General features: G+C 45.6%; 1 protein-coding gene across 3 annotated transcripts in view; it reads right to left on the bottom strand.

Moving 5' to 3' along the window:
- DOCK11 (dedicator of cytokinesis 11) overlaps positions 1 to 22,479 on the bottom strand; it is a 202,815-nt gene that overhangs the window by 151,299 nt on the left and 29,037 nt on the right. The gene's annotated exons all lie outside the window — the stretch shown is intronic.

The raw sequence follows: 22,479 nt of genomic DNA, 5'->3' as shown, positions 1-22,479 counted from the left end.
ATAAATTCCTCTCCGTGTGCCAAAGACACCTGACTTCATTAAAGAAGGGATTATTGATGATAATAGGCACTTGGACACTTTCACAACAGATGTAAGTGAATAAACTCCATAACTAAGACCCACACACACCAAACACATACATACACACACAGGTCTCTCCGCTGAAGTCAAGAGCTCTGGAGAGAGAGCACTGTCCTCTGTTTATCCACGTGCCATCCAAAAATGTAAGGTCAAGCAAAACCTGGTACATCTGGAAGGCTGTCCATCGATTTCTGTTGAATTGGCTCTGCTCACTGGGTGACCGAAGCAGAGAGGGTATCAGCATCCGTGTGCCTGGTGCAGGCAACGGCCAGGGCAAGCCTGGGTATCGGAGGGAGGTGGTCGATCCACCGGGAAGGGCACAAGAGGATGAGGTTCTGGGTGGCACGGTCAGTGGGTCCCTGTCGGGACTTCCAGGTGACCTGGCTACTGATAGGAGGGCCCCAGCTTGAGGCTAGGGTTACAAAGAGCAGGGTGGGTGACTGAGAAATCCAGGATAGGACTTATTAATTAGAGCAATACTAAGTTAGCATTTACCAAGCCCTTTCTATATGCCAGCCACTGTGCCAGATGCCTTCTCTGTGTTTTCGCATGTAATACTCATGACCCCCCTATGAAATGGGCTTGGCCTGGGGCTCCTGGCTGGCTCAGTCAGTGGAGCATGCAACTCTTGATCTCAGGGGTCATGAGATCGAGCCCCACATTAGGGGTAGAGTTTACTCATGAATGAATGAATGAGTGAATGAATAGAAATAAGCTTAATCTTTGTCACCGTCTTACGGACGAGGAATCTTTGCACGCAACCCACGCTACGTATCTAGTCTGCCTTCAGAGCTAGGATTCGAACCTAGGTCTGGGACTACAAAAGCTCCGTTCTTTCTACCTCACCCAGCCTTTCCTCCCCTCAGAAGTACACAAAGAGGGGCGCCTGGGTGGCTCAGTCGGTCAAGTGTCCAACTCTTGATTCCAGCTCAGGTCATGATCTGAGGGTCATGAGATCGAGCCCCACATCGGGCTCCGTGCTGAGCGTGAAGCCTGCTGGAGAGTCTCTCTTTGCCCCTCCCCCGCTTGCGCGCACCTGCACACTCTCTCTCAGAAAAAATTTTTTAATTAAAACAACACGAAATACATAAAAATACTAACACGAGAGAAACTGAACTTGAAAGAGGACCCCACCACTTACTTCTATCCTATTTTTCTTCACTGAACTTATCACCGTGGGATATAAGATCTACTTTACTTCTTTGCCTATTTGAGGGCACAGATTTCCCCTTTCTAATAATACTGCTCTCCTCGAATCGAATTAAAATTACTAAAAAATTTTTATTTAGAAAAACTACATAAAGAAAACCTGAATATAAGCTATACTGAAAGTTAGTGTCAAAATGGAATCGGAGTTATATTTATATTTGTGTACACAGTATTAGAGACAGTCTCCAGCATATTACATCCACAGACTCCTTTGAGAAGATTGTTTTTTTAAGTTTTTATTTAAATTCCACTTAGGCAAGGGGCGCCTGAGTGGCTCAGTTGGTTAAGCGTCCTACTTCGGCTCGGGTCATGATCTCGCAGTTCGTGAGTTCGAGCCCCGCATCAGGCTCTGTACTGACAGCTCAGAGCCCGGAGCCTGCTTCGGATTCTGTCTCCCTCTCTCTCTGCCCCCCCCCCCCCACTCGCTCACGCGTGTGCGCGCACACACGCTCTCTCTCTCAAAAATAAACATTAAAAAAATTTTTCTTTAATTCCAGTTAGGTAACATACAGTACAATATTAGATTCAGGTAAACGATATACTGATTCAACACTTGCATACAAGACCCGGTGCTTATCAAGACAAGTGCCCTCCTGAATCCCCGTCACCTACCCCATCCACCTCCCCTCTGGTAACCATCAGTCTGTTCTCTATGGTTAAGAGTCTGTTTCCTGGTTTGCCTCTGTCTCTTTTGGTTTTTTTTTTCACCGTTGTTCGTTAGTTTTGTTTCTTAAATTCCACCTATGAATGAAATAATACGGTATTTGTCTTTCTCTGACTGACTTATTTCACTTAGCATAATACTTTCTGGCTCCCTCCGTATCGTCGCAATGAGCAAAATTTCGTTCTTTTATGGCTGAATAATATTCCATATATATAAACACACATTCTGCTGCTTCTTTATCCATTCATCAGTCGATGGACACAGACTGTTGGCCTAATTCAGCTTCTGCAAGTAATGCTGCTATAAATGAGAACAGTTTTTATACGTGGTTCACAATTAAGTCACAGCTGCATCTCAGTTCCGTATCTGAGGAGCATCTCAGAGTTTCCTCTATGAGAGTCCTTAGGAAGTTTAAACCACTTTAACCAAAGAGCATCCTATTCAACAAATCTAAAAGATCCTTAAAAAACGGTATGGGGGGGGGGGCGCCTGGGTGGCGCAGTCGGTTAAGCGTCCGACTTCAGCCAGGTCACGATCTCGCGGTCCGGGAGTTCGAGCCCCGCGTCGGGCTCTGGGCGGATGGCTCGGAGCCTGGAGCCTGTTTCCGATTCTGTGTCTCCCTCTCTCTCTGCCCCTCCCCCGTTCATGCTCTGTCTCTCTCTGTCCCAAAAATAAATAAACGTTGAAAAAAAAAACGGTATGGAAGTGCCTCACGAAATTAAAAACAGAACTACCATATGATCCAGCGATCCCACTTCTGGGTCTTTATCCAAAGAAAACAAAATCAGTATTTCAAAGAGACATCTGCACTCCCACATTTACAGCAATGTTATTCCCAACGGCCAAGTCACAACGTAAGCATCTGTCAACAGATGAACGGAGAAAGAAATGTGATGTATGCATATACTGAAATATTATTCAGCCACGAGAAAGAAGGCCATCTTGCCATTTGCAACACCAAGGATGAACCTCGAGGACGTTATATGGGAAATGAGCCAGACAGAGAAGGAAAAAACTGCATGGTATCTTGGATAAAGAAGATATGGGTGTGTGTGTGTGTGTGTGTGTGTGTGTGTGTGTGTGTGGAACATTACTCAGCCATGAAAAAAGAATGAAATCTTGCCATTTGCAATAACATGGATGCACCTAGAGGGTATCAGGCTAAGTGAAATAAGTCAGAGAAAGACAAATATCATACGATTTCACTTTTATGTGGAATCTAAGAAAACAAAACAAAAACAGACTCAAAAATACAGAGAACAAACTGGTGGCTGCCAGAGGGGAAGAAGGTAGAGAGGTGTGTAAGGCAGGTGAAGGGGACTAAAAGGAACAAAAGTTCCAGTTATGAAGTCAAGTGGATGAAAATTACAGCACAAGAGGGGCGCCTGGGTGGCTCAGTCGGTTGAGCGTCCCACTTCAGCTCAGGTTATGATCTCGTGCTTCCTGAGTTCAAGCCCCGGGTCGGGCTGTGCTGACGGATCAGAGCCTGGAGCCTGCTTTCGATTCTCTCTCTGTCTCTCTCGGTCTCTCGGTCTCTCTCTCTCTCTGCCCCTCCCCCACTCGTGTCCTGTCTCTCAAAAAAATAAGTAAATGTTAAAAGAAAACTTTTTTTTAAAAAAAGAAAATTACAGCACAGGGAACGCAGTCAATGATATCGTAAAAACTTCATTTAATAGCAGATGGTAACGACATTTACCATGGCGAGCATTTCATAACGTATATAAATGTCAAAACACTACGTGGTGCACCTGAAACTAACAAAATGTTGTGTGTCAACTATACTTCAATTAAGATAAAAAAAAAACCTTCCCATTGGGGTAGGACCCGAAAGGAGGACGTAGACTTGATCACTGTTGACGGTAAAGATGGGTGATTAGTACCTGGGTTCTCATTATTCTCTTCTGACAACAACAAAGAAATACTATATGGTGCCATTTATATGTGAAATCTGAAAAAAAAAAAAAAAGTAGAGTGGTAGGTGCTGGGGCTGGGGGATGAGGGAAATAGGGAGATATCACTCAAAAGGTGCAAACTTCAGTTATAGGATGAGTAAATTCTGGAGCTATAATGCACAGCATGGTGACTATAGTTATGAATACTCTATCGCATACTTGAAATTTACTCAGAGACCAGATCTTAAGCGTTCTCATCAAAAACAAGTATGCAAGGGGCGCCGAGGTGGCTCAGTCGGTTAAGAGTCTGACTCTTGATTTCGGCTCAAGTCATGATTTGATTTCACGGTCCGTGGGATCAAGCCCCGCCATCAGGCACGGGGCTCTGTGCGTGCTGACAGTGGAGCCTGCTTGGGATTTGCTCTCTCCCTCCCTTCCTCCTTCTCTCTCTCTCTCTCTCTCTCTTCCCCTGTTGCCCGCTTGGGCTCTCTCTGTCTCTCTCTAAATAAATAAACATTTTTTAAAAAGTATGCGAGGTTTGGGGCGCCTGGGTGGCGCAGTCGGTTAAGCGTCCGGCTTCAGCCAGGTCACGATCTCGCGGTCCGTGAGTTCGAGCCCCGCGTCGGGCTCTGGGCTGATGGCCCGGAGCCTGGAGCCTGTTTCCGATTCTGTGTCTCCCTCTCTCTCTGCCCCTCGCCCGTTCATGCTCTGTCTCTCTCTGTCCCAAAAATAAATAAACGTTGAAAAAAAAAAATTAAAAAAAAAAAAGTATGCGAGGTGATAAATGTGTTAACTAATTTGATGGTGGTAATCATTTCGCCATCTATACGTATGCTAAATTTTCACACCTTACGCTCTAAGAATATACAATTTTCTTTTTCAATGAGACCTCAGTAAACCTGGGTGGGGGGGGAAGATCGTCACAAAGATCTACGTCGTCTTAAATTTGAACTTGTAGACCCATAAGATCAAGTCAAGTTGATCATCCCCTATCACGTCTGTGAATACTAGTACAAAATGAGTTGAAACAGAAGAAACAGTTCCTGTTTCGGGCACTCAGATTTTCTGATAGTAAAATTGGACCCCCCTGTCCTATATCTACCACGTTTTCACAGACCCAGGTGAAAGGAAAGGAACGGCAACTTCCAGGCCGAACATTCAGAGTCTGTGATCAAGGACTCAGAGAAGTTAAGTGAATAAAGCCCCATCTAAGAAGGCAAGCCTGGAGAGCCTGCGTGGCTCAGTTGGTTAAGTGCCCGACTCTTGATATCATCTCAGGTCATGATCTCACAGTTCGTGAGTTCGAGCCCCGCATCGGGCTCTGTGCTGACAGTGTGGAGCCTGCTTGGGATTCTCTCTCTCTGCCCCTCCCCAGCTTGTGCTCTCTCTTTCAAAATAAATAGATAGATGGGGGCGCCTGGGTGGCTCAGTCGGTTAAGCATCCAACTTCGGCTTCGGTCATGACCTCACGGTCCTTGGGTTTGAGCCCCGCATCGGGCTGTGCGGACAGCTGGAGCCTGGAGCCTGCTTCGGATTCTGTGTCTCCCTCTCTCTCTCTGCCCCTCCCCTGCTCGTGCTCTCTCTCTCTATCTCAAAATAAATAAATTAATTTTTAAAAATTATATTTAGAAAAAGGAAGGCAAGCCTGAGGCGCTGACAATAATTGCCAAGTCTTGCTTTTCGTCTTGCTTGCCAACTATCCGCTCAATACAGATTGCAAAAACAGTCCTCAAATTTCAAAGTTTAACCTGTTGAATTGGCATCTGTTAATCTCTCTGTACAATAATTTCACAAGTACCTGCTCCAAGTAACTCTGAAAAAGGAAAAAGAAAAACACAGAAAGAAAGAAAACCTTCTTTCAGCCTCCTAATGCAGTTGTGGAAACGCTTCCTAATGCGATGTGGGAAAAAAGCGTAGGTCCAAAATGAATCACTTGTTTAAACGTTCAGTATATGGGGCGCCTGGGCGGCTCCGTCGGTTGAGCGTCCGACTTCGGCTCAGGTCATGATCTCACAGCTCGTGAGTTCGAGCCCCGCGTCGGGCTCTGTGCTGACAGCTCGGAGCCTGGAGCCTGCTTCCGATTCTGCGTCTCCCTCTCTCTCTGCCCCTCCCCTGCTCATGCCCTGTTTCTGTCTCAAAAAAATAAATGAAAACATTAAAAAAAATTTTTAAAAAAAATAAACGTTCAGTATAAAATAAGCCTTCCAGACCTGAAGCCTACAGCATGCCCTAGGCTTTGAAGGCTATGAATTCATGTTATGGAACAAGGTTTCACTTTTCATTTCAAACCAACTACACTGAAGCGCCTGGGTGGCTCCATCGGTTCAGCGTCTGACTTTGGCTCAGGTCATGATCTCGCCGTTCATGGGTTCGAGCCCCGCATCGGGCTCTGGGCTGACAGCTCAGAGCCTGGAGCCTGCTTCGGGTTCTGTGTCTCCCCCCACCTCTCTCTCTCTGCCCCTCCCCGGCTCATGCTCTGTGTCTCTCTCTCCCTCTCTCACAAATATATAAACATTAAAAAAATAACCTCACTGCATGAAGCATTCTCCTGCTTCATTTGCCAGGGGGTAGCTGGATTGTAGAAAAAGTTGGGGTGTCTATTCTGAGTCCCACAAAGCTTACCCTAATGGAAGATCTGGGGCTGTGAGTGGGGCTTCATCTCTTCAAGAAGAAAAAAAGGAAGGACTGACCTGACCTCCCCCCCCCCCTCGCCAGGCCTCCAATCCTCATGTTTCCCCCACCCCCTCCCACAGGCTTGTTAAAAGCACAATTCAAATTGGAAGTGAAAGAGAGGCCACATTAGGAGGCAGCCCCCCAAAGAACCGCTCCCTCCGTCCTCTTCCAGTAGAATTCAGTTGTGAACTCTCTTGGCATCAGAGACAAGGAAAACCTTTGACTCTCAGCATTATCCTGATTTCACGGTGGCTCTGCCCTGTGGTCTAGAACGTATCCCCGGTCTAACTTTTGCTATTCAGCTTTACCATTTGACTCTTAGACTTAACAGGGTTTCCCTTAAGAAAGCTTCCCTCACACACAAAAAGGGTCTTTTCTCGCAGGTTCGGAATTTTTCCTTCCTGCCAGTGTGTGCGTTCACTGGTCAGAGAAGGCGCTTTTTCAGAACGCAAGAAAACTGGGTTTTAACCAACGGTACTTTATAAGCATTCAGAGAATAGCGAGGTCCCACCGCGAATTTCTGCACAGTTCTCTGGCGGCGTTAAGGGAAAGGCAAAAGCCTTCCTACAATCTGGAGAGAAGCAAGCATATGCTTCAGCCTTCTCCTCGTAAGCAGTGGCAGGAAAACCGTCAACCTAAATTTGGAACCTACTCCGTTTTCACCATAAAGAAAAGAAAAAAAAAACAAACCCCAAACGGTTTGCCTTTGAAAGTTCTCACTCACTGATTTGGAAGCTCTCTTGAAATAACTTGCTAGTGATGTTAGTAACTTTTTTTTTTTTTTTTTGAGAAGGCGGTGGGGGGTGGGGGGTGCAGAGAGAGAAGGGGACAGGGGATCCGAAGCAGGCTCTGCGCTGACGGCAGCGAGCCCGATGCGGGACTCGAACTCACGAACCATGAGATCATGGCCTGAGCTGAACTCAGATGCTCAGCCGACTGAGCCACCCAGGCACCCAATATTATTAAATTTTTCTTTTATTGTTTTACCTGTTTTTTTGTTTTTTTGATGTTTTATTTATTTCTGAGAGAGAGAGAGAAAGCGCACAAGCACATGCCTGGAGGAGGGACAGAGAGACAGGAGGACAGAGGATCTGAAGCCGGCTCTGCCCTGACCCCAGCGAGCCTGATGCAGGGCTCGAACTCACAAACCGCGAGATCATGACCTGAGCCGAAGTCGGACCCTCAACCGACTGAGCCACCCAGGTACTCCACATTCTACTGGTTTCTTACCACAACCTGCCAGGTAGACAAGGAAAATACCATCATTTCAACTTCATACATGGAGAAACAGCCTCAGAGGCTTAAGAAAGTTCAGCCATCTACATCTAGTGGCAGAATCAGGATTCAAATCCAGGTATCCCAACTCCGGATTCTCCTTTTAGCAGTGTTCTCCAAATTCAACTCGTTCACACACAATCTTCAGGACTTTGGCACACCTTCTGCACTATCCTATACTTCATATTTTTCTTCAAATCGCATCTCTCCTTCATTGAAATATTTATTCAAACAGCAAGCCGTATGTCACCCCCATGAAGGAAAATAAATCCGTATTTTTCTAATCTCTAATACAATAAAATTTTTTCTGGATTTCTTTTTTTTAAAGGAAACTCTAGCCCCTACGTGGGGCTTGAGCTTGAACTCACGACCCGAGATCAAGAGTCACATGCTCTACCGACTGAGCCAGCCAGGTGTCCCACTCATAAAATAAAATTTAAAATATCAATCTTTGTAGTATGGTTTGGGACACAGTACACTTTCCCAGGCTTACTTAGGACCAAATCTGAATAGACTTCCATGTTGTAAACCCTAAAACTGTAAAGAAATGTACGGTTCCCCAACCTGAGATGACTTTCTGATTTCTAACATAGAAAGAAAGAACAGGAAAGAAAGGAAATTGATCAATACAAATTTGGTTACCGTCTACTTCCTGGTCCAAAGAGAGGAAACAACAGCTCCTTATTGGGTGTCACTGACAGCATTAACCACTTAGATTTTATGATTTTGTGGTGGTTCCCTCTACATCTACTATATGAGGTGACTGACCTTGCATCATCTTAACTATGTATGTATCATTATAAAACCATGCTTGTCGGGGCGCCTGGGTGGCGCAGTCGGTTAAGCGTCCGACTTCAGCCAGGTCACGATCTCGCGGTCTGGGAGTTCGAGCCCCGCGTCGGGCTCTGGGCTGATGGCTCAGAGCCTGGAGCCTGTTTCCGACTCTGTGTCTCCCTCTCTCTCTGCCCCTCGCCCGTTCATGCTCTGTCTCTCTCTGTCCCAAAAATAAATAAACGTTGAAAAAAAAATTTTTTTTAAAAAACCATGCTTGTAATCCTAAAAAATACGTAAATATATATACGTGCATGTATATATTCGACCATCCAACCACTCATGTACTTGTTTTAACTGACGTGAAATTAACATACAAAGTTATATCAGTTTCAGGTGTACAACATAGTGATTCGACAACTGCAGACATTAGTCAGTATGGTCACCATCTGTCACCACACAATGTTATTATAATATTATCGACTATATTCCCTATGCTGTACCTTTCATCGCTAAGGTATTTATGCTATAACTGGAATGTTCTTAATCCCCTTTACTTATTTCACCCATGCCCCAACCACCCCCCGCCCCCGCCCCACGCTCTGGCAACCACCAGCTTGTTCTCTATAATACAACCACTCATGTATTTAAGAGCTCACATCACCAGCAAGCCTCTTTATATTATCATTAGAAACGTAACCAGATAATTTCCATTTTACTTAAAAAGCAATGATAATTGCATAATATATCTCTGTCTACAATGTGAAATCAGCCTGGGTTGCTTCTGCTTAGATATGACACCAAAGGTCATTAGTTTACTGGTAAATCTTTTACTCTAGCAACCGGTTCTCCTTAAGAATTCTAAGAATGTAATGTCTCTTCTGCAAGTCTTCTGGCTTCCCAGAATCCCTCCTGTAGCACACTGGGAGGGAGACCAGAAAGCTTAGCAGCGGAGTACTGGGCGAATTCAAAACCCATTACCACCACTAACCACCCCACTCTCCGAGGTTAAGTTTCACTGCAAGAAGGAGCACAGATAACAGCAACTAGTTTAGGAAATACAATGACTTAGCCCAAAAGTCAGAAGCCCATTTCCACGGCACTGTGATCACACTACTGTTTCGATGGCACCTGAACATCTTCTTCTTGGGACGCCTGGGTGGCTCAGTCGGTTAGGCATCCGACTCTTGGTTTCGGTTCAGGTCATGATCTCACGGTTTCGTGAAATAGAGCCCCGCATCGGGCTCTGCGCTGGCAGCGAGGAGCCCGCTTGGGATTCTCTCTCTCTTCCTCTCTCTGCAACCCCCCCCCCTCGCACTGTCTCTGTCTCTCTCAAAATAAATAAATAAACTCAAAAAAAAATGAACAGGTACACCTGGGTGGCTCGGTCACTTAAGCGTCCGACTTTGGCTCAGGTCATGATCTCACAGTTTGTGAGTTCGAGCCCCGCATCGGGCTCTGTGCTGACAGCTCGGAGCCTGGAGCGTGCTTCAGATTCTGTGTCTCCCTCTCTCTACCCTTCCCCCTCTCTCTCTCTCTCTCTCTCTCTGTCTGTCTGTCTCTTCCTCAAAAAAATAACTAAACATTAAGAAAAATATTTTTTAAATGAACATATTCTTCTCGAAAACAATCTCAGGCAAGAAGAACCTACTCAAAAAGAGGGCATTAGTCAATGAATCTCTCCTTCCCATCCTTCCTCTATCTCCCTCCCTCTGGAATTTCTCCAGATTCTCCCTCTGGAATTTCTCCAGATTCCCCCCCTCACCCCACCAAGGCTTTCAGCTCCCCTTTTGTTTGAGACACTGGTCGCAGAGTCTGGAGTGCTTTCTCCACAGAGAATATCTTAAAATAACACTTTGCACTCAAAATGGCCACTGGGGACATGTAACTTCCGGCAATGCAGAAAAGAAAAGTGAGTTTGCGATATACCAGTTATCGGGTCCCCTGCCAAGGTCCAGGCCCTGTGCTAGCACCTGGTAATGCAGAGATGAAAAAGAACCAGACCCTGCCCTTCAGAAGTTCACCGTTTAGCAGTGGTGGGCGGGGGGAGGGGAGATAGACCCAAGACGTTCAAGTTGATCGCAGAGGCTGTTGTAATTGAAACCCCGCTTGGCTTCCGTGCATCTGTCATACCCTCCGACAGCCCCATCTTCCAACAAAGCGACTGCACAAGTGTTTTTGCACACTCAAGCGTGCAAACCTATATATTTATATTCGAATCCATCAGAAGAATTTCCCTGTGTGGGTGGATGTGGTCTCCGACGGTTTCCTCTGGTCTTCTACTTCTGTTGATAAACTCTGTAAGGTCAGAGACTGGGTAACCGTCAACGGTGGTGCGCCAGGATGAGCGGCGGGCAAAACAGAAGTGACAACGTGCCACCGACGGAGACTAGAGATCTCTGGGGGGCCCCCACAAGGCCCCAAGGAACCACGTTTGCGACAAATGTTTTCGTAAGGTTCGAAGAGAGGGTTTGACTTTTTTATGACCTTGTCTTTCCGAAATCACACGATTACCTTTTCCCAGCACGTCTCTTGCCCTCTTTCCCAAAAGGGACTGCAAGTACCGAAGAAGCTTTGTGTTAACATAATCTGACAACGATGCTGGGGGAGGGAAGGCCATCCTTCCAGTTAGCACAACGCAGCTTGGCAAAATAGACATGAACATATTTTAATGAAGATTGTTTTTCAGGGCAAATCTTGGCACAAAAACCCACATACAAACTGCATTCAAGACACCGACCTTTCTTAAAGCAGACAACTAAGGCGTTCACTCACATATAGCACGGAACTGCTTTGTGGGCGCTTTGATTCTTTGTCTCCTTGGCAAGATCATAAACACCTAGAAGGCGGAACCACGCCTCGTACTTTCTCTGTCACTTACACTGAGCATGACCGTATACCAAGTGAAGGCTTTTCTATCTGTTATCTCATGGAATTCTTTCCAAAACCCTGCAAGGGAGGTTCTTTTATTATGCCCATTTTACAGATGAGGAGAATGGGGGCTCAGGCAGGTCCAGGGTCGCACACTGGCGAGACAGGATTCAAACCTATTATCCAATGGAGCCCAGAACCGGCGCCCTTCCCCACGACACACATCGTAAACCTACGTGCGGCGAACTTAACAAAAACAACCCACCTCCCCACCGTGCTTCATTTCCTTGGACAGGCTTTGCGTTTGAGGATTTACTAAAGCTTACTCAAACTATGCGATCATTTTTACCAAAGGGCGATCTTGCCTTCTCGTTGCCTGGATGATGCTGAGCAAGACGGGCTTAGAGAGCCGGCCAGGTAACTGGGTAAGGAGTTTTGCATTTCCGAGCCGCTGCTCCCAATTTAGCATCTGCCATCCATGAGTAGGGATTTAGCACCTCAGGTCTTTTACTTGGGGGAAAGGAATTGGCAGATCCAACGTCAGGAGGGTAAGAATCAAATTACAAAAAAAGAACAGTAAGACATTGACCGAGAGCCTTGAGAACTACAAAGCCAGAAGCTTCTGTGGTTCATGAGGGATAACCAGCTGAATGATACAAAGAGACCGATGCTGCGTGTATGCCTTCCAAGCCCAAATGGCAGCACACGAGGAAAGCTATACCACTCTCAGAACGAATTTCCAGAGGTCGGCTTTAATTTAGGAACAACTTAACGTGCTAAGAATCGGCAAAGTGAGACTTTAAAGGTATTTAGATCCAACAGAGAAACACTGAGGAAAACGAAAACTCATTTTTCCCCCCTTTTTAGAGTTTCTGCATAGGGAGAAACCCTTTTTATGTTTTTGTAGTTTTTAAGGTTTTATTTCTTCATTATTTTTAAAGTTTATTTATTTTGAGAGAGAGAGCGCGCAGGAGAGGGTTAAGTGTCCAGCCCTACGTGCCACGGAGAGAGAAGAAGAGAGAGCCTCCCAAGCAAGCTCCTTCCTGTCAGCGCAGAGCCCGACGCGGGGCTCGAACTCACGAACCGTGAGATCACGACCTGAGCCAAGATCAGGAGTCAGACACTTAACCGACTGAGCCAGCCAGGCGCCTGAGGGAGGAAACCTTTCTAAATGTCAAATTACTTCCCTTTTCCAAGTCTATTTAGCTATTTATATAAACTCAAGAACTATTTTTAAAAACCTACAAAGAATTTACATAATTTTTAATAACGAGATAAGTCTGTATATATACTATATGATCACTTCAAACTCCGTTAACAAGTGTTTTTCATTACAGCCAACTCAAAGACTATGCAAATAATCTAGATTATCTCCAAATGAATAAGCAGAATTTCAAAGTAGTCTATCTTCCCCATAACTTCATTAAAAAAAATTTTTTTAGGGGCGCCTGGGTGGCGCAGTCGGTTAAGCGTCCGATTTCAGCCAGGTCACGATCTCGCGGTCCGTGAGTTCGAGCCCCGCGTCGGGCTCTGAGCTGATGGCTCAGAGCCTGGAGCCTGTTTCCGATTCTGTGTCTCCCTCTCTCTCTGCCCCTCCCCCGTTCATGCTCTGTCTCTCTCTGTCCCAAAAATAAATAAACGTTGAAAAAAAAAAAAATAAAATAAAAATAAAAAAATTTTTTTTAATGTTTATTTATTTTTGAGACAGAGAGAGAGAGACAGAGCATGAATGGGGGAGGGTCAGAGAGAGACGGAGACACAGAATCCGAAGCAGGCTCCAGGCTCTGAGCCGTCAGCACAGAGCCCGACGCGGGGCTCGAACTCACAGACTGTGAGATCATGACCTGAGCCGAAGTCGGACGCTTAACCGATTGAGCCACCCAGGCGGCCCCCTCCATAACTTCACTTTAACCACTAATCCTAAATTTATTCCACTGGTTGGCTGACAGGAAAACTGATTTGAATTCAATCACCCCTGACTTCTTGTGTTCACTTTGTGCTAAGAAGCATTTAAATGACTCAAAGACAGAAAGAGGTAAAAATGAAGAGAAAGGCTTGAAAAAATTGAGTGGCAAAGTATCTTTTTAAAACAAGAAGTGCCTTTTGTTTCTGTTCTTTAGCAAGCCTCGGTTGACGGGGAAAATGGGCCTTCGTTATACAAAATGGCTTTCCTCCTAGTAAATCAAAGAGTTCAACAAGTTCATAGGGACAAGAAGAGTTATGGCAGAAAATCCATTCATGCAAGGAGAAATTAGATCGTCTTCATTCTGTGACCATCAACAAATATAACCTGCCTTGGATCTTGGTGCCCACTTCCAACTTAAAACAAAAAAGAAATATCCTTGACTTTTTCCTGAGTTTTATAAACACAAGTATAACATATCTTGCATTCTTTTTTTTTTCTAACATTTTTAAAAATTTATTTTGAGAGAGAGAGAGCATGCAAGCAGGGGAGGGACAGAGAGAGAGGGAGAGAGAGAATCCCAAGCGGGCTCCGTGCTGTCAGCAGAGAGCTCGACGTGGGGCTCGATCCCAAGAACTGTGAGCCGGTGACCTGAGCTGAAACTGAGACTGAGCCACTCAACTGACTGAGCCCCTCAGGCACCCCGCTGTGAAAGGTTTTCTGAAGGTCTTAAGTAAATAACCTTGAGATGATAAGAAATGTTCTGGGGCGCCTGGGTGGCGCAGTCGGTTAAGCGTCCGACTTCAGCTCAGGTCACGATCTCACTGGTCGTGAGTTCGAGCCCTGTGTCGGGCTCTGTGCTGACAGCTCGGAGCCTGGAGCCTGCTTCCGACTCTGTGTCTCCCTCTCTCTCTGCCCCTCCCCTGCTCATGCTCTGTCTCTCTGTCTCAAAAATAAAACCATTAAAAAACAAAAAGAAGAAATGTTCTAGAATTGATCGTGGTAATGGTCGCACATATCTGTGAGTACACTAAGAGCCTTGAAAATATACACTTTCTTCCCCCACTGTTGATATTTTTTGTAATTTTGTAGGTGTTTTCTCCAATGCATATTGTAAATAGTTGCGATCCACCACACACATGGGATAGTTATTTCATGTAAAATTTGTGTCCCACATTTTCACTTCACATCGTTGCCTGAGCATTTTCCACGTCACTTAAAAGTATTGCAAAGCAGAATTCCCCTAACTGCAAAATATTCAGGCGATTCACCTAGTGTTGGGCACTTACGTTTTTAAATGTTTGTTAGTTTTTTTTCTTTCTCTGTCATTTTTTTGACAGTTGACATACAATGTTATGTTATTCTCAGGTATACAACACAGTGATTTGACAAGATTATACCGCATGCTATGTTCACCGCAAGTGTGGTTCACCTAGTGTTGGGCACTTACGTTTTTAAATGTTTGTTAGTTTTTTTTCTTTCTCTGACTTTTTTTTTTTTTTTTTTTTTTTAACGTTTATTTATTTTTGAGACAGAAAGAGACAGAGCATGAACGGGGGAGGGTCTGAGAGAGAGGGAGACACAGAATCGGAAACAGGCTCCAGGCTCTGAGCTGTCAGCACACAGCCCGACGCGGGGCTCGAACTCACGGACCGTGAGATCATGACCTGAGCCGAAGTCGGAGGCTTAACCGACTGAGCCACCCAGGTGCCCCTCTCTGACATTTTTTTGACAGTTGACATACAATGTTATGTTATTTTCAGGTACACAACACAGTGATTTGACAAGATTATACCGCATGCTATGTTCACCGCAAGTGTGGTTACCATCTGTCCCCAAACAACACTATTATAATATCATTGACTATGTTCCCTGTGCTGTGACTTTTATTCCCATGACTTAGTCGTTCCATAACTGAAAGCCTGTACCTCCCATTCTGCTTCTCCCATTTTGCCTAACCCCCACCCTGAACTACACATTTTAAATGGGTAAGTTGTATGGTATGTGAATTGTACCTGAACAAAGCTATTAAGAAAGCGAGGGGTGCCTGGCCGGCTCGGTAAAGCATGTGGCTCTTGGTCTTGGAGTTGTGAGTTCAAGTCCCGTGTTGGGCATGGAGCCTACTTAAAGTTGTTTTTTGTCTGTTTGTTTGTTTGTTTTATTAAAAAAACAAGGGCGCCTGGTTGGCTCAGTCGGTCGAGCGCCCAACTTCAGCTCAGGTCACGATCTGGCGATTCACGAGTTCGAGCCCCGCGTCGGGCTCTGTGCTGACGGCTCGGAGCCTGGAGCCTGTTTCCGATTCTGTGTCTCCCTCGCTCTCTCTGCCCCTCCCCCGCTCATGCTCTGTCTCTCAAAAATAAACAAAAAACATTAAAAAAAAAATTACCAAAAAAGTTTTAAAAAGAAAAGTAGAAGAGAAAAAAATAACATACCCAGTTTCAGTTCCTCATACCTAAAAAAATCCCTCCAATATTTGGTAAGAGATGAGTTCCCAGTATACCCACCATGTTGCTCCCTATTAGAAAATGGTTAAGTGTCAATGTGTGGGGATCTTACACTCCGGCCATAGATTCCGCCGACTGGCCCGTTGCAGAAGTGAGGCTAGCTGCCCCACCACGCCCTGAGGGCTCTTCTGGAACTCTTACGCACAGAAATACAAGACACACAGCCTCGTCCTATACAGTCACTGAGCATCAACTGCGTGCCAGACAATGGGCTACAAAGGTGGGCAAGATGTGGGTCCTGCCCTTCGTGAACTCACAGGCTTGGGGAAAAGACAGACCCCTTGAAACAGAGTTAAAATACAACAGGGCAGAGGCTCGGACGGGCGACACAGAGACTGCTGTGGGGCTACAAGGAAGGGAGAGAGGAATTCCACTGGGGAAGGGGGGCTCAGAAAGGAGGCAGCGTGTGCGCTCAGCCTCGAAGCACCGAATAAAAATGCCCGTGGCGGACAAGATGAATAAAGGCATCACGGGCAAAGAAGAGAGCATAAGCAGGGGCGCCCGGGGGGGCCTCAGTCAGTTAAGCGTCTGACTCTTGGTTTCGGCTCAGGTCATGATCTTGCGGTTTATGAGTTCGAGTCCCACATCGGGCTCCACGCTGCCAGGCGGAAGCCTGCCTGCGTTTCTCCCGCTCTGCCCCTCCCCTGCTTGTGCTCACATGCTCTCTCTCTCTCTCTCTCTCTCTCAAAATAAATAAATAAACCTGGGGCGCCTGGGTGGCTCGGTCGTTTAAGTGTCCGACTTCGGCTCAGGTCATGATCTCGCGGTCCGTGAGTTCGAGCCCCACGTCGGGCTCTGGGCTGATGGCTCAGAGCCTGGAGCCTGTTTCAGATTCTGTGTCTCCCTCTCTCTGACCCTGCCCCATTCATGCTCTGTCTCTCTCTGTCTCAAAAATAAATAAACGTTAAAAATAAATAAATAAATAAATAAACAAACAAACTTAAAAATTTTTTAATAAGAGTAAAAAAAAAGAAGAGAAGGTGAATAAATAGCATGGAGGAATAAAAGCACATGTTCAGCGAGTCTGGGGACAGACAGAACGGGGAGAAATGGCAGAGATGGGCTGGAAAGGCACGTTTCTGAAGAGCTATGTGCGCCAAGGCAATGAGTTGGACTGTTTCCTGGTGTAGGTGATGGGGAGCCAACAGAGGTCCTGAAGCAGGGGAATGACACGAACAGATGTTTTACTCATATTTATGCACGGAAAGCCAGAAGGTCAGCGCTAATGGAAATTAATCCATAAAATGACAGCATAGGCTGAAAATTTGCCCCATTGTCTACATTTTCCAGGAGCAATACACTGAATTATGGAAAACTACTCATTAGAGCTGCATACAAAACTATTAAGGAAAATAGAGAGTTCTATTTATGCAAAGAGATTTTCCCTTAGAGAGAGAAATGCTTACAAGACGTCTTCCTCACGTGGCAGACATCAAATTAGCCTAAACATTTCATTTTGACAAAAAAATCAGCTGCCAATCTGCACTTAATTTGTTCCCAACACCTTTTCAATGGCTAATTTGATCCAAACAGAAGTTGGATCACAGTACTCCTTTGTTTAAACCCCTTCAGGGGTGCCTGGGTGGCTCAGTCGGTTAGGCGTCCGACTTCGGCTCAGGTCATGATCTCGCGGTCTGTGGGTTTGAGCCCTGCGTCGGGCTCTGTGCTGACAGCTCAGAGCCTGGAGCCTGCTTTGGATTCGGTGTCTCCCTCTCTCTCTGCCCCTCCCCTGCTCACACTCTCTCTCTCTCTGTGTCTCTCTCAAAAACAAACATTAAAAAATTTTAAATAAACATTAATGTCCTCTTTTGTCTCTCCCCCAACTAGAATTAAAGGTCCGTGCTTAGGGGCGCCTGGGTGGCTCATTTGGTTAAGCGTCTAACTCTTGGTTTCGACTCAGGTCATGATCTCATGGGTTTGAGCCCCGTGTCGGCCCCCCCTTGCGCGCCCCCCCCCCCCCCCCCCCGTTACTGCTTGGGATTCTGTCTCTCCCTCTCTCTCTGCCCCTCCCCTGCTCACTCTCTCTGTCTCTCTCTCAAAATAAATTTTAAAAACTTAAAAAAAAAATTTTAGGGGGCGCCTGGGTGGCTCAGTCGGTTGAGAGTCCGACTTCAGCTCAGGTCACAGTCTCACAGTTGGTGAGTTCGAGCCCCGCGTGGGGCTCTGTGCTAACAAACAGCTCACAGCCTGGAGGCTGCTTCAGATTCTGTGTCTCCCTCTCTCTCTCTCTCCCCCTCCCCTGCTCATGCTCTGTCTCTCTCTGTCTCTCAAAAATAAATAAACGTTAAAAGAAATTTTTTTAATTTTTAAAGAGCTCCGCGCTTAGTCTCATTCGTTGCTCTGTCCCCAGCACCCCAAAAGTATACCTTGAATGACTGAATGACAAACCATGAATCCATTGGCAATATCTTTCTAACCCTGAGCATTGAGATTTTCTGCCTCTTCCAATTTTTCCTGACATCAAACGCAATCTGCAAACTACTCACTGAAATACACGCTTCTGAGCAGCTGTCCCAAGGAGCCCTGCTATTGAACACCTTAACATGAATCATCACTCATCACTTTCTCTTTGGGGAAACTCATAAGGTCATATATGAAATTTTCACGTACAAGGTGGCTCAGTCGGTTAAGCATCCGACTTCGGCTCAGGTCACGATCTCACGGTTCGTGGGTTTCAGCCCCCACTTACCCTGTGAGCAGAGGGTACCCACAGGTGTATTCTCTAGCTTCCTCCCCTAAAGCCATGTGACACATGCCCAGAAGAAGCACTAGCAAGAAGCACACCCCCACGCTCTTAATGGAGTGCCCCCATTCTGCAATGCCAACCCTCAGCCCACGCAAGAGCCACCGTTGAGCCCTCAGACTTAGAACAACCTTGTCTCCACGGACCTGTACCCACAGCATGTGGCAGAACCACCATCATCGTGACAAAGCTATGTCTTTCCTAGGAAAGACTCCCTGTACCTTCCCCCCACCACCCCTGCCGTCCATTCTTCAACTACACTAGCATAACCCTCGCCCATCCCGTCAATAGGACAGTGCATTCCTGTCTTGCTTTCATTTTCAATTCAACCTGGACCCCGTGGCCAAGAGCCCCCTCACTAACCCCTTGTCATTCAAAACGACATCCAGGGCCACTCCGCAATCCTGGATCAAACCCCCTGCTTATTTTTCTTTGCTGCTGCTGGAGAAAATCCTGGCTCGGAGTTCAGGGGCTTCATTTACAGGGATACAAATCCTCGCCTAGGCTGGGTGCTCAGCCCCACCCTCAAGGCTTTGACTGACTGCCTGTTAGCTCCCTCTGACCCCCAGAACAGACACGTGAGGTTTCACGAATGGAAAATCCCCTCTCTCACACAGTGGCGTCTTGGTGGATTTGCATAGCCTGACGCAAGGGCTCTCCTACTTAAACAGATGTCCCCACACGGATGTGAATGCACATATAACTCCACATCATTCCACATTTTTTGGCAGTCAACCCCTTTCGGGGTGCCACTTTCTCCATTCCTAAATAGGCTCCTAATCTGGGGTCTTAAGTGATCCTTGGATGGGATGTGAAACTCTGAAATTACATGGAAAACGCTATACATACATTTCTGTAGGAAAAGGTTCCAAGAGCTTTCAGAATCTCCAAAGTATAACCCAAGAAAGGTTAAGAGACACTGCCTTCCTCATCAAGATAAAAAGCTTCTGCACAGCAAAGGAAATCATCAATGAAACTAAAAGGCAACTGACGAAATGGGAGAAGATATTTGCAAATGACATCTTAGATAAAGGGTTAGTATCCAAAATCTATAAAGAACTCACCAAACTCCACACCACAAAAACAAATAATCCAGTGAAGAAATGGGCAGAAGACATGAATAGACACTTTTACGAAGAAGACATCCAGATGGCCAACAGACACATGAAAAGATGTTCAACAATGCTCATCATCAGGGCAATACAAATCAAAACCACACTGAGATACCACCTCACACCGGTTGGAGTGGCTGAAATTAACAACTCAGGAAACGACAGATGTTGGTGAGCATGTGGAGAAAGGGGAACCCTCTTGCACTGTTGGTGGGAATGCAAACTGGTACAGCTTCTCTGGAAAATGGTGTGGAGGTTCCTCAAAAAATTAAAAACAGAACTACCCTACGACCCAGCAGTAGCACTACTAAGAATTTACCCAAAGGATACAGGAGTGCTGACTCACAGGGGCACATGTATCCCAATGTTTACAGCAGCGCTTTCAACAACAGCCAAATTATGGAAAGAGCCCAAATGTCCATTAACTGATGAATGGATAAAGAAGATGTGGTTTATGTATACAATGGAATACTACTTGCCAATGAGAAAGAATAAAATCATACCATTTACAACAATGTGGGTGGAACTGGAAGGTACTATGCTGAGTGAAATAGGTCAGTCAGAGAAAGACATATATCATATGTTTTCACTCAAATGTGGAAGTTGAGAAACTTAACAGAAGACCATGGGGGAAGGGTAGGAACAAATGGTTACCAACAATGAACAACTCAGGAAACTACAGATGTGGAGAAAGGGGAACCCTCTTGCACTGTTGGTGGGAATGCAAACTGGTGCAGCGACTCTGGAAAACAGTGTGGAGGGTCCTCAAAAAATTAAAAATAGACCTACCCTATGACCCAGCAATAGCACTGCTAGGAATTTACCCAAGGGATACAGGAGTGCCAATGCATAGGGGCACGTTTATAGCACGTTTATACCAGAGCTTTCAACGATAGCCAAATCGTGGAAAGAGCCTAAATGTCCATCGAGTGACGAATGGATAAAGATGTGGTTTATATATACAATGGAATACTACTTGGCAATGAGAAAGAATGAAATCGGGCCATTTGCAGCAACACGGATGGAAATGGAAGGTATTATGCTGAGTGAAATAAGTCAGTCAAAGACAGATACCATAGGTCTTCACTCATATGGAGATCTTGAGACACTTAACAGAAGACCATGGGGGAGGGGAAGGGGAAAAAATAGTTACAAACAGAGAGGGACGGAGCCCAACCATAAGAGACTCTTAGATACACAGAGAACAAACTGAGGGCTGATGGGGGTGGGAGGCAGGGAGGGGCGGAGAAAGTGGGTTGGGATGAGCACTGGGTGTTGTATGTAAGTGAGGAATCGCGGGAATCTACTCCCGAAGCCAAGAGCACATTGTCTACGCTGTATGTTAGCTACCTTGACAACAAAAAATAATTAATGAAAAATAAAAAATAAAAAAAATACACTGGCTTCCTAACTTCATATAAACAGGCTGCTTTATTTTCATAGAAGATTTATTGATTTGTGTAATTCTAAAGCAAATGCATGTTCACCAAAGAATTTTTCATCCACAAATAAAGAGAGAAAATAAAAGTCACTTAGAATCCCACCGTCTGTAGATGATCACTGTTACTATTTTGGCGTTCCTCTGCCTCTTTTCCATATTTTTCTTTCAAATTGGGAGTCCCCCTACTGTTAATTTCTGATCATTACTGTCTTCCAAATAACATAAGAGAAATGCCAGAATATAGAGAATGTGGGATTAGTATTCAAAAATCCCTTTGATTTCCAAGCGACATCCACCCATAAATCATTTAATTGATCACCTGCTATGTGTGTGACACACTACTCCAAAAGTAGGAAGTAAATCCTTCTCTGAGTTCTCACACAAAGTGTTAAAAATTCTAGGGATTTGGGGGCGCCTGGGTGGCTCGGTTGGTTAAGCATCCGACTTCAGCTCAGGTCATGATCTCACTATTACTGAGTTTGAGCCCCGCATCGGGCTCTCTACTGTCAGCGCGGAGCCAGCAAGCAGCCTGTTTCAGATCTTTTGTCTCCCTCTCTCTCTCTGTCCCTCTCCCCTCTCTGTCTCAAAAATAAATATTTAAAAACACCTTTTTCTAGGGATTTCGATAGAGAATGTGAAGCTCAGCCTAAGAAAGCCAACCTTTTTTTTTTTTTTTAAGTTCTACACCCAATGTGGGGCTTGAACTCACGACCCTGAAATCAAGAGTCACATGCTCTACCGACTGAGCCAGTTGGGTGCCCAGAAAGTGAACCTTTTAAAGTGACTGGATCTTGGGGCACCTGGGTGTCTCACTCAGTTGAGCGTCCGACTCTTGATTTGGGCTTAGGTCATGATCCCAGCCAGGGTCTTAGGATCGTGCCCTGTGTTGGGCTCAGCGATGAACATGAAGCCTGCTTAAGATGCTCTCTCTCCTCTGTAAATTAAAAAAAAAAAAAAAAAAAAAAAGTGACTGGACCTGTAGCAACTGGTTAAAAAAAAAAAAAGGCAGATTGTATTATAGTATCGATGAAACACAAACCATTAGAAGTGAGGTGTTGGTGGGGCGCCTGGGTGGCGCAGTCGGTTAAGCGTCCGACTTCAGCCAGGTCACGATCTCGCGGTCCGTGAGTTCGAGCCCCGCGTCGGGCTCTGGGCTGATGGCTCAGAGCCTGGAGCCTGTTTCCGATTCTGTGTCTCCCTCTCTCTCTGCCCCTCCCCCGTTCATGCTCTGTCTCTCTCTGTCCCAAAAATAAATAAACGTTGAAAAAAAGAAGTGAGGTGTTTGTTTGTTTTTTTTAAGTTATTTATTTTGAGAGAGGCAGAGAGAAAGGAACAATCCC

The sequence above is a fragment of the Prionailurus viverrinus genome, chromosome X, assembly GCF_022837055.1.
Source record: "Prionailurus viverrinus isolate Anna chromosome X, UM_Priviv_1.0, whole genome shotgun sequence".
Taxonomy (NCBI): domain Eukaryota; kingdom Metazoa; phylum Chordata; class Mammalia; order Carnivora; family Felidae; genus Prionailurus; species Prionailurus viverrinus.
This window is presented reverse-complemented; position numbering and strand designations above follow the sequence as displayed.